The 13,237-nt window shown below is 44.3% G+C and overlaps 1 long non-coding RNA gene across 1 annotated transcript in view; it reads left to right on the top strand.

Annotated features, from left to right (window-relative positions):
• Positions 1-12,590, top strand: part of LOC143998208 (uncharacterized) — a 153,151-nt gene extending 140,561 nt beyond the window's left edge. The window contains exon 5 of the long non-coding RNA XR_013277783.1: positions 12,408-12,590. This is a non-coding gene — a long non-coding RNA (uncharacterized LOC143998208). The remainder of the gene's footprint in view (positions 1-12,407) is intronic.
• Positions 12,591-13,237: the final 647 nt, after the last annotated feature.

The raw sequence follows: 13,237 nt of genomic DNA, 5'->3' as shown, positions 1-13,237 counted from the left end.
ATGGTCCGCTTGGCCGCTATAAATAAATAAGTAGCCAACTTCTGTTGAGGGCCCCGCAAACCAGGTACCGGGCAATGTAGGAGAGCTAGCTTAGCGTCCCTTCGGATGGTTAGGTGGAAAAGTGTCTGCAGCAAACCAAAAATCCTAGACCAGAACCCCACCAGCCTTGGGCAAGCCCACCATGTATGCATAATAACACCTCGCTGTCCACAGTTGCAGAAGCATCTGTCCGTACACCCAAGGAAAGCCCGAGCTGTGCGGGCAGGTACCCAATACTAACAGAGCATTACTTTATATGCAGCCTCTAGGGTATTTGCGTTGAACGAGCATTTGACGATTGTTTTCCAGGCCCTGCTCCAGTCCTCTGGGTCTACTGGGGCCTGAAGGTCCTTTTCCCATTGAGTCATATAAGAGAGGGGTGCTGATGGCGGGCGACTATTCAGGGAGGCATAAATGGCCGAAATAAGGCCTGGGGACCCTGGGGCGTGTTGGCATGAATGTTCAAAAAAAGTTTTTTGGAAGGGGTAGGTGGACATGCGGCGCAACGTTGCAATCCAGTGCTTTAATTGAATAAAGTGATAATGCTCGTTAGCCGGCGCCCCTTTTGTTTCCCGGATACTCTCCCAGGAGGGGAATAAGCGTGAGGAAAGAAAATTTTGGACTCATGGGTAGCCACGTGAGAACCACCAGGAAAATGCCTGGGGCTCCTCCAGACCCGGGGGGAAAAGAGGGTTATGGGTGATGGGGAGTAGGGGTAGAAAGGGGGACATCAGATTGCTGGAAAAGCGAACTGAGTCCCACACCTGCAGACTATGTAGGAGCATGGGGCTTAGGGAGGGAGGGCGCAGATTTCTGGGGAGCCAGAGGAGTGCCTGAAGTGCACAAGGGTCACAGCCAGGCACCTCCAGGAGCACCCACAGAGGAACATCCGTGGTTGCATGGAGCATAGTCAACGGAGCGATCTGGGCCGCTGTGTAGTATTTAGAGATATTGGGGACCCCCAAGCCTCCCCGGAGCCTATGGGTATAAAGGGTTGCTCTAGGTACCCTGGGGCATTTGCGCGCCCATATAAATTGGAGGATCCTATTCTGCAGGAGTCGAAGAAAAAAAGTGGGTACCCGGACAGGCAAAGTACAAAAATAATAAAGGACTTTAGGGAGGATCGTCATCTTCGCCGCCGAGATCCTGCCTACCCATGAGAGTGTGGGGAATTGCCAGGCTTGCATAAGGGTGGACACCGTTCGCAACAGGGGATAATAATTGGCCAAAAAAAGGGAAGAATAAGACGGCGTCAATTTGACACCTAAATAATCAATCGAGTGGGATGCCCAACGGGATGGAAAATGGTCCTGAAGGCGCTGCACCAGTTCCAGAGGGAGGTTAACATTCATCACTGTGGTCTTGGAGGGGTTAATTTGAAGACCTGAGAAGGCCGAAAATCGGTCTAATACTAGTTGCAGGTTGGGCAGGGAGATAAGCGGGTTGGACAGGGTCAAAAGGGCGTCGTCCGCGAAGAGGTTCACTTTGTATTAAGTGCCCGCGTAAGGGATTCCCGAGATATCACCATTGGCCCTGATCGCCGCCGCCAGCAGCTCCAATGCCAGGATAAATAGTGCCGGGGACAGGGGGCATCCCTGTCTAGTCCCCCGGAGTATCGGGAAAGGTTCAGAAAGGAAACCCGAATATTTTACCGACGCCAACGGTGCGGAATAGAGGGCCTGGATCCATTGTAGAAAATGTGGTCCAAATCCCCATTTGGTTAGAAGAAAGTAAAGGTAGTCCCAGGAGAGCGAATCAAACGCTTTATAAATATCTAGGGATAGCAAAAGTCCTGGTATTTTACGCTGACAAAGTATATGAAGGAGATGGATCACCTTGCAGACATTGTCCCCCGCCTGGCGACCGGGCACAAAGCCCACCTGATCCCTGTGAATGAGGGCCTGAAGATATCTGTTGACTCGCGTGCTCAGAACCTTTCCCAGAACCTTCAGGTCAACATTCAACAGGGAGATGGGACGAAAGGACTGTGAGTCTGTGGCTTCCTCGGATGACTTAGGGATCATAGAAATATGGGCTTTCAGCGAGTCCGGCGAGGGTCTCGCACCTTCCCGCAAGGCGTTGAAATAAGACGTTAAATGGGGCGTGAGCAGGGATGCAAATGTCCTATAGTATAGACCGGTAAAGCCGTCCGGACCCGGGGCCTTGGATGGCTTAAGGGACTTTAGGGCTTGGGCGACCTCCATTTCAGTTATGGGAGCATTCAAATTAGCCTGTGCCGCTGAGGACAATAAAGGAAGACCAATTGATTGGAAGAAACTCTCGGCCCTGTCTCGGTTGAAGGCAGCTGGTCCACTATAGAGGGAGGAGAGGAAGGAGGCAAAGCCAGCAGCTACCTTGGATGAATTTGACGTGAATCCCCCACCTGTCACCTGTAATCGAACCGGCCTGCCCTGACATCCCACTGAATTAAGTTTCCTAGCCAACATAGGACCAGGTTTGTTCGAGCAACTGTAAAATTTATATTTGGACCAGCGCAGAGCTTTCTCCGCCTGAGCAGAGGCGAGCAGGTCCAACTCAGTGGCCAAGTTGTCGCGCGTCCGCCTATGGGCTACCGTAGGACACGCCTTCCACGTCGCATCTGCCGCTTCTAACAAAGAGGTCAACTCCCGTATCCACTGCTCCCTGGCCCGCTTTGTACGGGAAGCGATCTGGATTAGGTGTCCCCTGACCGTCGGTTTGTGGGCTTCCCACAAGGCAACTGGAGAATCAACTGAGCCTACATTTTCTGTGAAATAGGTTTGGATATGTGTTTCTTTCTGAGAGGATGTAGCTTGCGTACTCAGGAGGGATTCATTAAGCCGCCAGAAATAGGCCGGGCGGGAGAATCCCGCCAAGGATATTCCGAGGATCAGGGGATCATGATCAGACCAGGGAGAGGTAGCAATAATGATCTTATGTACCAACGGCAGGGAGCTAAGTTGCAGAAACACGTGATCTATTCTACAAAAACTCTGGTGGGGGTTAGAGAAAAAGGTAAATTCCTGTGACGGATGTTGCTCGCGCCACACGTCCACCATGCCATATGACTGGAAGAGATCATGCAATATTTGTTCTTGGGAGACATCACGGGACGGAGGCACTTCCCTGAGACTACGCCTGTCCAAAGAGTAGTTAAAAACAGAGTTGGAGTCTCCCATCATAATCAGAGGGCCTTTTTGGTGCCTAGTGATCACCTGAAACAAATGGGAGAAAAACCTCTGTTGTAGATTTTTTTTTTTAAGCTAATTGGGTTAAGGTGGAGGAGCATTACAGATTCTCCCCCTTCAATCTGAAGCTCGGTATGGGTTTTTTCCACGTTCCACGTGTCCATGTTCATGTATACACAACATAATTAAACATTATAGTGGGTCTAGCTATTTGTGTGCTTTTCTTTAGCGCTGTGAGGTCCAGGTTAGCTGAAGTCACTCTGTCCCCTGCCACTACAAACTTCCCCATTTCCCCACTTCTTTTATGTTAGGTGCAGGGTTGCCAACTGCCAGTAAATTTACTCACAGTTTTCAAAAATCTGTGATTTTTTTTACAACTGCCAGTAAATATCAGGAGCTGATAATTTCATGCTGTGTTGGCTTTTTAAGTGTAAATCAAGCAAATTACATTGTTATAGGTATTTTCAGTGTTTCCATATCATGTTTATACTGTTCAAATATTCATCATTTTCAATAGAAGTTCTGTAATTTCTCAGGTTGCGTGTAAAAAATGTGCTCCGCCAGTAAATTTTCCATGTTTTGTCAGTAAAAAATGCTGCGGGAGGTTGGCAACCTGTGTCTCTCCTCTTTGATCATTGAGTGGCCACCAATGATCCATATACAACAGAGTTCCATTGTCCCACCAATTCATTCTGGGCATTTTACAGATACTGGGAATGGCCTGAGGAGTATATTCTGTACAGCAGTGTACACAAGGTAAATAATTTCTACTAGCCAGGGGACAATGTTTTTAGGCTGTAGAGTCTCTCTGGGTTTTAGGCAATAGAAATTCCTGATGCTCTACCTCCCAGAAATTTTTATTTCCAGACTATTTCTACTTTAGGTAAATGTATGCCTCAAGCTGATTAAGTCTCTTCAAAGTAAAGGGGAACCCTTATCCTGTTGATAGCAATATTGATATAGCTAAGGGTTACTACCACTAAACCCTCAGAATATGGAAAATTTACTATTTTGTACCCAGAAAGTAACACAAATTTATATAAAACAGTTTTTACATTTTATTTGTAAAAAGATTGATTAAAAAATGCATACACATAGAACAAACACCCCATTTTACCCCATTTGGCTGCTGGTTCACCATGTATTTGTCAATTGATTATTTGTTGCATTGTCTTCACTACAAATGGTAGTAATTATTTCCTCCTGAGGAAACGGTTTTAACCACGAAACATGTAGAGGATTGGTCCTGAGGACTTACCTGGGGATACCATAACACCAGCAAATATATATACAATATAAATGTTGTCGCTTGCACTATGTGTATGGATATGCATATTTTTTAATCAATCTTTGTAAAAATAAAATATAAAAAGTTTTTAATATAAATTTATGTTATTTTCTGTGTACTGAGCTAGTTCATTTTCCATATGCTGAGGGTTTAGTAGGGGTAGCCCTTAGCTATACCAATATTATTTAAAGTAGAATTAAACTAAAAAAAGTAGAGTATATTTATGACACCCCCTCTGTGCTGTGATGATGTGACTCCTGTGTGCATTGGCAGGAGTGACATCGTCGTGGGCCAGCCAATCAAGCAACTGAAGACTCCAAAACCAGAAGAAAGACCGGGAGAATATGGAACCACCCTTAAAAGTGGAGACATTGCAGCGCTTGACGGGATAGTTTTACAGCTAAGTCTACCGCAATGTGCTAATATTACATAGTACATTATGGCAAAGCTCCCTGGGCCACTTTTGTTTTTTTGTATGCAGAGGTTTAATTCCACTTTACTCACAAAAGCTCACTTAGCCTAATAGAAGTGGCCTACATCACCCAATAAGATTTCAGGTTATTGTAGCCAGATAAATAAACTGTACATTCTTATTATCTACACTTAGTTATGTCCTTTTGAATTTCCAAATTTTGAGTTTTATTGGTTGCCATGAGTTCTTCAACACTATGATAAACAAAAACTCACTACATTTTTCTTTTAACTCAGTACACAGGCCGCATTCCTTATGTTTCTAAGGCAGCCTTTCTCAAACTTTTAAACACAGAGAGATCCTTGAAATAACTTTCCGGTCTCAGGCAACCCCTACTAAAAATGTCTATATCTACAACTCATGATATATTAGTGTGATGGACAGTGAGAAGAAAGCTTATCGCACTTGTGATCATTGGGATGAAGGTTATACCTCTAAGCCCTTGTACACACGGTCGGACATTCCGATGGACAATGTCCGATAGGACCGTGTTATCGGATAATCCGACAGTGTGTGGGCTCCACTGGATTGTTTCTGTCGGAGTATCCGACGGACCAAGTTTTCCAGCTGGGCTATAAAATTTTCCGACAACATGATCCGATCGGACTTTGTCCGATCATGTGTAGAGAATTCCGATCGGACAAAGTGCCACGCATGCTCAGATCAAATTCCTAGACCAAAGCTATTGGCTACTAGCCTGAACGTAGTCCCGTCCTAACGAAATAACGTCATCACGTTAAGTACGATCGAATTTTCTGACAACTTTGTCCGACTGTGTGTATGCAACAGTTTTGGACAAAATCCGTCGGAACAAAATCCAACGGATTTGGTTGTCGGAATGTCCGACCGTGTGTACAAGGGCCTACAGATAGCTAAAAAGATCAATGGTGTCAGTGGGAATTTATCTGAGAGGCAGAAATTGCTCATTGCTAATAGATATGGGCGCTGTCAAAAAATTTGTTTTGTTTCGTTCCGTTTCGTTCCATACGAAAAAAAATCGTATTTAATTTTCATTAGATTTGTAAACTTTTCGTTAAAATAACAAAAGTTCGTTATGATGAATTTATCATTATGAGGTGTTCCCACCATCCCTGTGCTGTGCTGACTTCCTCTGATTGGTGAGCAAAACACCAGTCATGTTTCTGTTAATTTGGATCCGAAAGTCGTTAACAAAATTTCATATTTTGTATGAAATTCGTGAGCATAGAAATTCCTATAGGGTTCCCACCATCCCTGTGCTAGGTTCCCAGGTCTGTACACCTGCTGTGTGTTCATTATGAGGGGATCCCACGATCCCTGTGCTGAGTTCCCGAGTCTGAGTGTACACCCGCTGTGCCCATTATGAGGGGTTCCCACCATCCCTGTGCTGACTTCCTTTGATTGGTGAACAAAACACCATTGTGAAATTTGTTTACGAAATTTCGTATGAAATTTGTAAGCCTAGAAATTCCCATAGGGTTCCCACCATCCCTGTGCTGACTTCCTAGGGTTTTTAACTTTTAGATTCGTTAACTTTTCGTTAATTACGAATTTTCATTGAATTTGGATCCGAAATTCGTAAACGAAATTTCGTATTTCGTACGGAATTCGTATGCATATAAAAATTTGTATTTCGGATTCATACGAATTTCCTTTTTTCATTTTGTACGAAACTAATCTCACATGTCTATTTGCTAAAGGAACCCCTAGCAAACTCAGGAGGAACCCTAGTTGGGAAACCCTGGTCTAAGGTATGAATTATTTCTGACAGTGTCTGTATCATATAGTTGCATGCAGCCTTTGACTCTTTAATAATGTATTAGCGGAAGAAAAAGAAAAGTACGATCGGTTGCTATGAACAGTGTAAACTGAGACAATTCTTCCTTTAGTTGCATGAAAAATGAGGCCTATAATATTATTATTATACAGGATTTATATAATAAAGAAAAGGATGTCTCATGGTGGCTGAAATCATCTGAAACTCTTATGTGAAGACCTCTTTAGATAACTGCTGGCGAAGACAAGTCATAAAACCAGTAAGATAAACAGATGCACCAACTGTATAATAAAATAGAAAGCTGTGTGCTCCTCCAGCTTATGATTCTTTTAATCTACCATTAAAATTGGTATGCTTTATGGCTGTCATGGCTTTAAATAGCTACAAACCTGAGGCTGAACTCAATATAATCTTCGTTGCAGCTTTGTAGAAATTCAAGAAGAGAGACACTAAAAGCCAAGGGGAATTTTTGCAAAATTTCAACTAAAGGTAAGGTAATACGTTAAAAAAATTATGGTCAATGCTGTTTTGGCCATACTTTCCATGTGGGCCACAGAAGTGCACTTATTTCTGCTATCAGCCAACAGTGAGTTAAAGTTACAGAGCAGCTCCAGACTCGTGCTGTTAGGATACACCCAGATTCCTTACAAGCAGCTGGCATAGCCTCTCAGCATACCACTGAGAGCCTGAGTGCTAGAGGGGCAGAGCAGAGAGTGGTGACTGACAGTCACCACTCTTTGCTCAGAGCAGACCGAGAACTAAAAGATCAAAAACCACGTGATCAAACAAGAAGAATGTTAATATGTAGGCAAGAGACACTTTGGTTGTTAAATTGCTGGTAACGGTCACTTTAAGAAAAGCGAGGGGGAGGATTGTAAGATGTATGTCCCTTTAAATGCAGAAGTTGATATTGAGCAACTAGTTCCTTCCTTAGGTGGCTTAAACTTGGGCTAAAGTAAACACAAGTTCTGCCTAGTAGATAGTTGGGTTAACTCAGTCAGATAACCTGCAGTATTGGGTAGAAGCCAATTCAGAGTGGTAGACTGCAATGGATAAGTGTTGACTGGTCTGCCTCCTCAGGTCACCCGGCTTTCCGATGGCACTCTCTGGCTTTCTCGCCCAGCGCGGTCCGGTCTGGGCCCACCTGACTCCACAAAACTGTCCTCCACATGTCCTTCCAGCACCCAAGTCTCTCTCTCTCTCCCTCCCCCTCCCGTTAATGAGCTTTTTCTTTTATATGCTCCCGCACCCTGGCACAGGCTCCTGGGTTGTGTAATTTAGATCTCAGCTAAACTGTACAAAAGATTTTGCTTTCAACATCCTGCACTCCTGTATTAAAACTTCAGTGTCAGAACTTTATCTGCAAAAAGATAACCCAAAAAAAAAAAAAACACGTGTCCTCCACCAAGAATCACTCTGATGCTGCGTACACACAATTGGACTTTCCGGCAGAAAAGGTCTGACGGTCTTCCTGACGGACTTTCGACGGAGTTACGTCGGACTTGTTTTGAATGTGATGACGTACGATGGGACTAGAAAAGGAAGTTCAGTAGCCAGTAGCCAACAGCTGCCCTTGCGTCGTATTTGGTCCATTGGACCAGCATACAGACGAACGGTTTTCCCGATAGAAATTGAGTCCGTCGGACAGATTTGAAACATGTTCTGTTTCTATGTCCGATTTTTTAAAGAAAAACTATCAGACTATCCCACACATGATTGGACTATTCTGCTGGAAAGTCCGGTCGTGTGTACGTGGCATAAGTCTTACCAGAGTGCATGCGACCCTCAGATAGAGAAGTCACAAAAAGTCACATTACAGTATTAATGTACATTGTTACATAAGTAATGTGTTTTGAAACAGCAACTTGTAGTTTTCATCACTAGCTGTGTGACAAGGTGATAATGCAGGGGCACGGTTAGTAGACAGGGACAGGTTTTATGTTAAGAGGTAATCCGATGGACACATTTTATTTTACGGGGCACGCTGATGGGCATATTTTGTTAAGGGGCACGCAGATGGGTACAGCAAAATGTGCCCTACAAAATATGCCCATCAATGTGCACATTAAAAATATACCCATCAGCATGCCCCTTAAAATAAAATTTGTCCATCAGAATGCCTCCTAACATAATAGGTGCCCATCAGTGTGACCCTTATTTTATGTTAAGGGGCACGCTGATGGCCAGATTTTATTTTAAGAGCAACACTGATGGGTACATTTTATATTAAAAGGGGCACTTTGATGGGCAAATTTTAAGTTAAGGGGCACGTTTTGTTGTGTCCATCAGAGTGCCCCTTAAGCATGACACTTATTTTATGTTAAGGGAAATCCTGATGTGCACATTTTATGTTAAGGGACACTGTGATGGGGACACCTGATGTAAAGGGGCACTGTGATGGGGACACCTGATGTAAAGGGGCGCTGTGATGGGGACACCTGATGTAAAGGGGCACTGTGATGGGGACACCTGATGTAAAGGGGCGCTGTGATGGGGACACCTGATGTAAAGGGGCGCTGTGATGGGGACACCTGATGTAAAGGGGCGCTGTGGTGGGGACACCTGATGTAAAGGGGCACTGTGGTGGGGACACCTGATGTAAAGGGGCACTGTGGTGGGGACACCTGATGTAAAGGGGCACTGTGGTGGGGACACCTGATGTAAAGGGGCACTGTGGTGGGGACACCTGATGTAAAGGGGCACTGTGGTGGGGACACCTGATGTAAAGGGGCACTGTGGTGGGGACACCTGATGTAAAGGGGCACTGTGGTGGGGACACCTGATGTAAAGGGGCACTGTGGTGGGGACACCTGATGTAAAGGGGCACTGTGATGGAGGCACCTGATGTAAAGGGGCACTGTGATGGAGGAACCTGATGTAAAGGGCCACTGTTATGGGGACACCCGATTTAAAGGTGCGCTGTGATGGGGGTACGCTGATGGGCATATTTTATTTTAAAAGCAACACTGATGGACACATTTTATATTAAAGAGGCACTCTGATGGGCAAATTTTAAGTTAAGAGGCACGTTTGGTTGTGTCCATCAGAGTGCCCCTTAATATGAAATGTGCCCATCAGCGTGACCCTTAACATAAAATTTACCCATCAGTGTGACCCTGATTTTATGTTAAGGTACACCCTGATGTGCACATTTTATGTTAAGGGGGACTCTGATGGGGACATCTGATGTAAGGGGACACTCTGACAGGAATGTCTGATGTAAAGGGGCACTGTGATGGGGACACCCGATGTAAAGGGGCACTGTGATGGGGACACCCGATGTAAAGACGCACTGTGATGGGGACACCCGATGTAAAGGGGCACTGTGATGGGGACACCCGATGTAAAGGGGCACTGTGATGGGGACACCTGATGTAAAGGGGCACTGTGATGGGGACAGCTGATGTAAAGGGGCACTGTGATGGGGACACCTGATGTAAAGGGGCACTGTGATGGGGACACCTGATTTAAAGAAGCACTGTGATGGGGACACCTGATTTAAAGAAGCACTGTGATGGGGACACCTGATGTAAAGGGGCACTGTAATGGGGACACCTGATGTAAAGGGGCACTGTGATGGGGACACCTGATTTAAAGAAGCACTGTGATGGGGACACCTGATGTAAAGGGGCACTGTAATGGGGACACATGATGTAAAGGGGCACTGTAATGGGGACACATGATGTAAAGGGGCACTGTGATGGGGACACCTGATTTAAAGAAGCACTGTGAGGGGGGACATCCTGATGTAAAGGGGCACTTTGATGGGGACACCTGATTTAAAGAAGCACTGTGATGGGGACACCTGATGTAAAGGGGCACTGTAATGGGGACACCTGATGTAAAGGGGCACTGTAATGGGGACACCTGATGTAAAGGGGCAGTGTGATGGGGACACCAGATTTAACTTTATCTGGGGACACTAGATGTAACTTGACAATAAATATTGTTGAAATGCTAAGGAAATTGTACATTTCTCATGTTTTTGATAGATATACAGTTACTACAATATTTCTGAGTCATAGCACAGACTTGAGATTCAGACCTCGGCCCAAAGAAAATTTTGGCGATCGGACCTCCTTGAATTTTAATTCATTACCCCTGTCCTATAGGAAAGCATGTCCACAGTATCTGACCATCTCCTATAGCATGTCCATATTCTCTGACTATCTCCTGTTACATGTCAGCCATCTTTGACCACCTACTGTTACCTGTCTACAGTCTCTGACCATATACTCTAGCATGTCCTCAGTTTCTGCATCCACTGTTACATTCTGAAGCCTCTGACCCTCTTCTGTTACAGTCTAACTATCTCCTGTAGCATGTTTGCAGTCTCTCACCATCTTCTGTTACATCTCTGCAGTCACTGACCATCTCCTGTAGCATGTCCACAGTATCTGACCATCTTCTGTTACATGTCTTCAGTCTCTCACTTTATCCTGTAACGTTTCCCAGTCTTTGACCATCTCCTTTTACATGTCTGCAGTCTTTGGCCATCTCTTGTTGCATATCTGCAGTCTCTGACTATCTCCTGTTATTTGAGGGCCATCCCTGACTATCTGCTGTTAGGTGTCTGCAGTTTCTGACCATATACTCTAGCATGTACTCCAATTTCTGCATCCTCTGTTACATTCTGTAGTCGTTGACCTTCTTCTGTTATATGTGTGCAATCTTTGATCATCTCCTCTAGCACATCTGCAGTACCTAAGCATCTTCTGTTACATGTTGGCTACCTCTGCCCATTTACTGTTACATGTCTGCAGTCTGTGACCATAGCCTGTAGCATGTCCTCAGTCTCTGACCATCTACTGTTAAATGTCTGCAGTCTCTGACCATCTCCTGTTACATATCTGCAGTCTGACAACTTTTTTTAGCATTACATTCACTAAATATTCTGTGTGGCCCTTTGATAATGTGAAGGGTCCCTGCTTTAGGTAAGTTGGGCTATATGAAGGTGTAATTGCTGTATCTCACCTGTATACAGTATGTATAAAAACAACGGTTGCCAACACTCCTATGATCTTTAGTGTGAGGTCACTTTCTTGTAAGTCAAAGTACGTCATACCATCCAATGAAACATTAGGAGAATTCCTTACTATTACATTGTCAGAAGAAATTTAGCTCAGCCGATTTTACCGCTCCGAGGAAACGTCCTGAAAGTCATTCTAAACGAAGCTGGCTGCAATCCAGATAATGATATTTCCAATGCACAGGGCAAACACAACTCAGAGCTCTTTCTCAGTCATAAAATGTTAGCCTTTATCTCTGTTTATTTTTCTGCTTCTCTTTAATTTGGCCTAATGGACTTCGGCCTGAACTCTTCCCCAGCACTCAAGAGAAATGTAAACTCTGGGAAAGCCCTGAGGAGCTTAATAGGTGCAATTAACATTTTGGGGGCTTTATAAAGTGATTTACATCTCAAGCTCTTAACCCACTTTGTGCCAGATTGGTACAGCTGAAACCCCATCATAGAGAACTTTGATTCCATTAAATTAGGTGGAAATATCTGGCTGTATTTAGGAAACACAGCTGTGCTATGCATAGAGAGTGCATCAGATAGAACCCCTTTCATCCTCCTTTCACTTTAAAATTATTACTTTGAAATAATAGATTTTTAAAATGAAAATATTTCTTAATTTATATAAAACTAACCGGTTCTGGTGATTGTTATCTCTCCTGCCCCAGTGGAGCTTATATGGACCCCCAACAGTCTATCAGATACCCCAGATGGTGTCCGCCGTTCCAGGAGCTGTGTGGTCTGCGGTAGCTCGGCAGTGGTGCTCAATCAGCCGAAGGTGAAGCGGCCGGTGGCGCGGAGCACGGGGATTAAGCAGCCATCTCCTGCGATCGTGCGCATGCGCCCCCAAATACGGTAGATATTTATGTGTAAAAGTAAAAAATGTTTACTGTACAACAAAATTAAAATGTCTTCTATACAATCAAATTCCTGGTCTTGTATTTGAATATTCTCCTACTCTCCTAACAGGGAGTGGAGATACCATATACATAGTCTGATAGTTGAGTAACCACCAAACTGTCCCAATGCGTTTTGACTGTATTCAGTCTTCCTCAGTGGAATAAGTGAGGTGGGAAAATTCCTAAATAGATAGAGAAATAACAACAAGTATATAGTTACATAGTTACATAGTAGGTGAGGTTGAAAAAAGACACAAATCCATCAAGTCCAACCTATGTGTGTGATTATATGTCCGTATTACCTTGTATATCCCTGTATGTTGTGGTCGTTCAAGTGCTTATCTAATAGTTTCTTGAAACTATCGATGCTCCCGGCTGAGACCACCGCCTGTGGAAGGAAATTTCACATCCTTGCCGCTCTTACAGTAAAGAACCCTCTACATAGTCTAAGGTTAAACCTCTTTTCTTCTAATTTTAATGAGTGGCCACGAGACTTGTTAAACTCCCTTTTGCAAAAAAGTTTTATCCCTATTGTGGGGTCACCAGTACGGTATTTGTATATTGAAATCATATCTCCTCTCAAGCATCTCTTCTCCAGA

The sequence above is a fragment of the Lithobates pipiens genome, unplaced genomic scaffold (genome assembly GCF_037356315.1).
Source record: "Lithobates pipiens isolate NorthernLeopardFrog02 unplaced genomic scaffold, aLitPip1_a1.2 Scaffold_19, whole genome shotgun sequence".
NCBI classification, from domain to species: Eukaryota; Metazoa; Chordata; class Amphibia; order Anura; family Ranidae; genus Lithobates; species Lithobates pipiens.
Note: the sequence above shows the minus strand (reverse complement) of the source record. Positions and strands in the feature narration are given on the sequence as shown.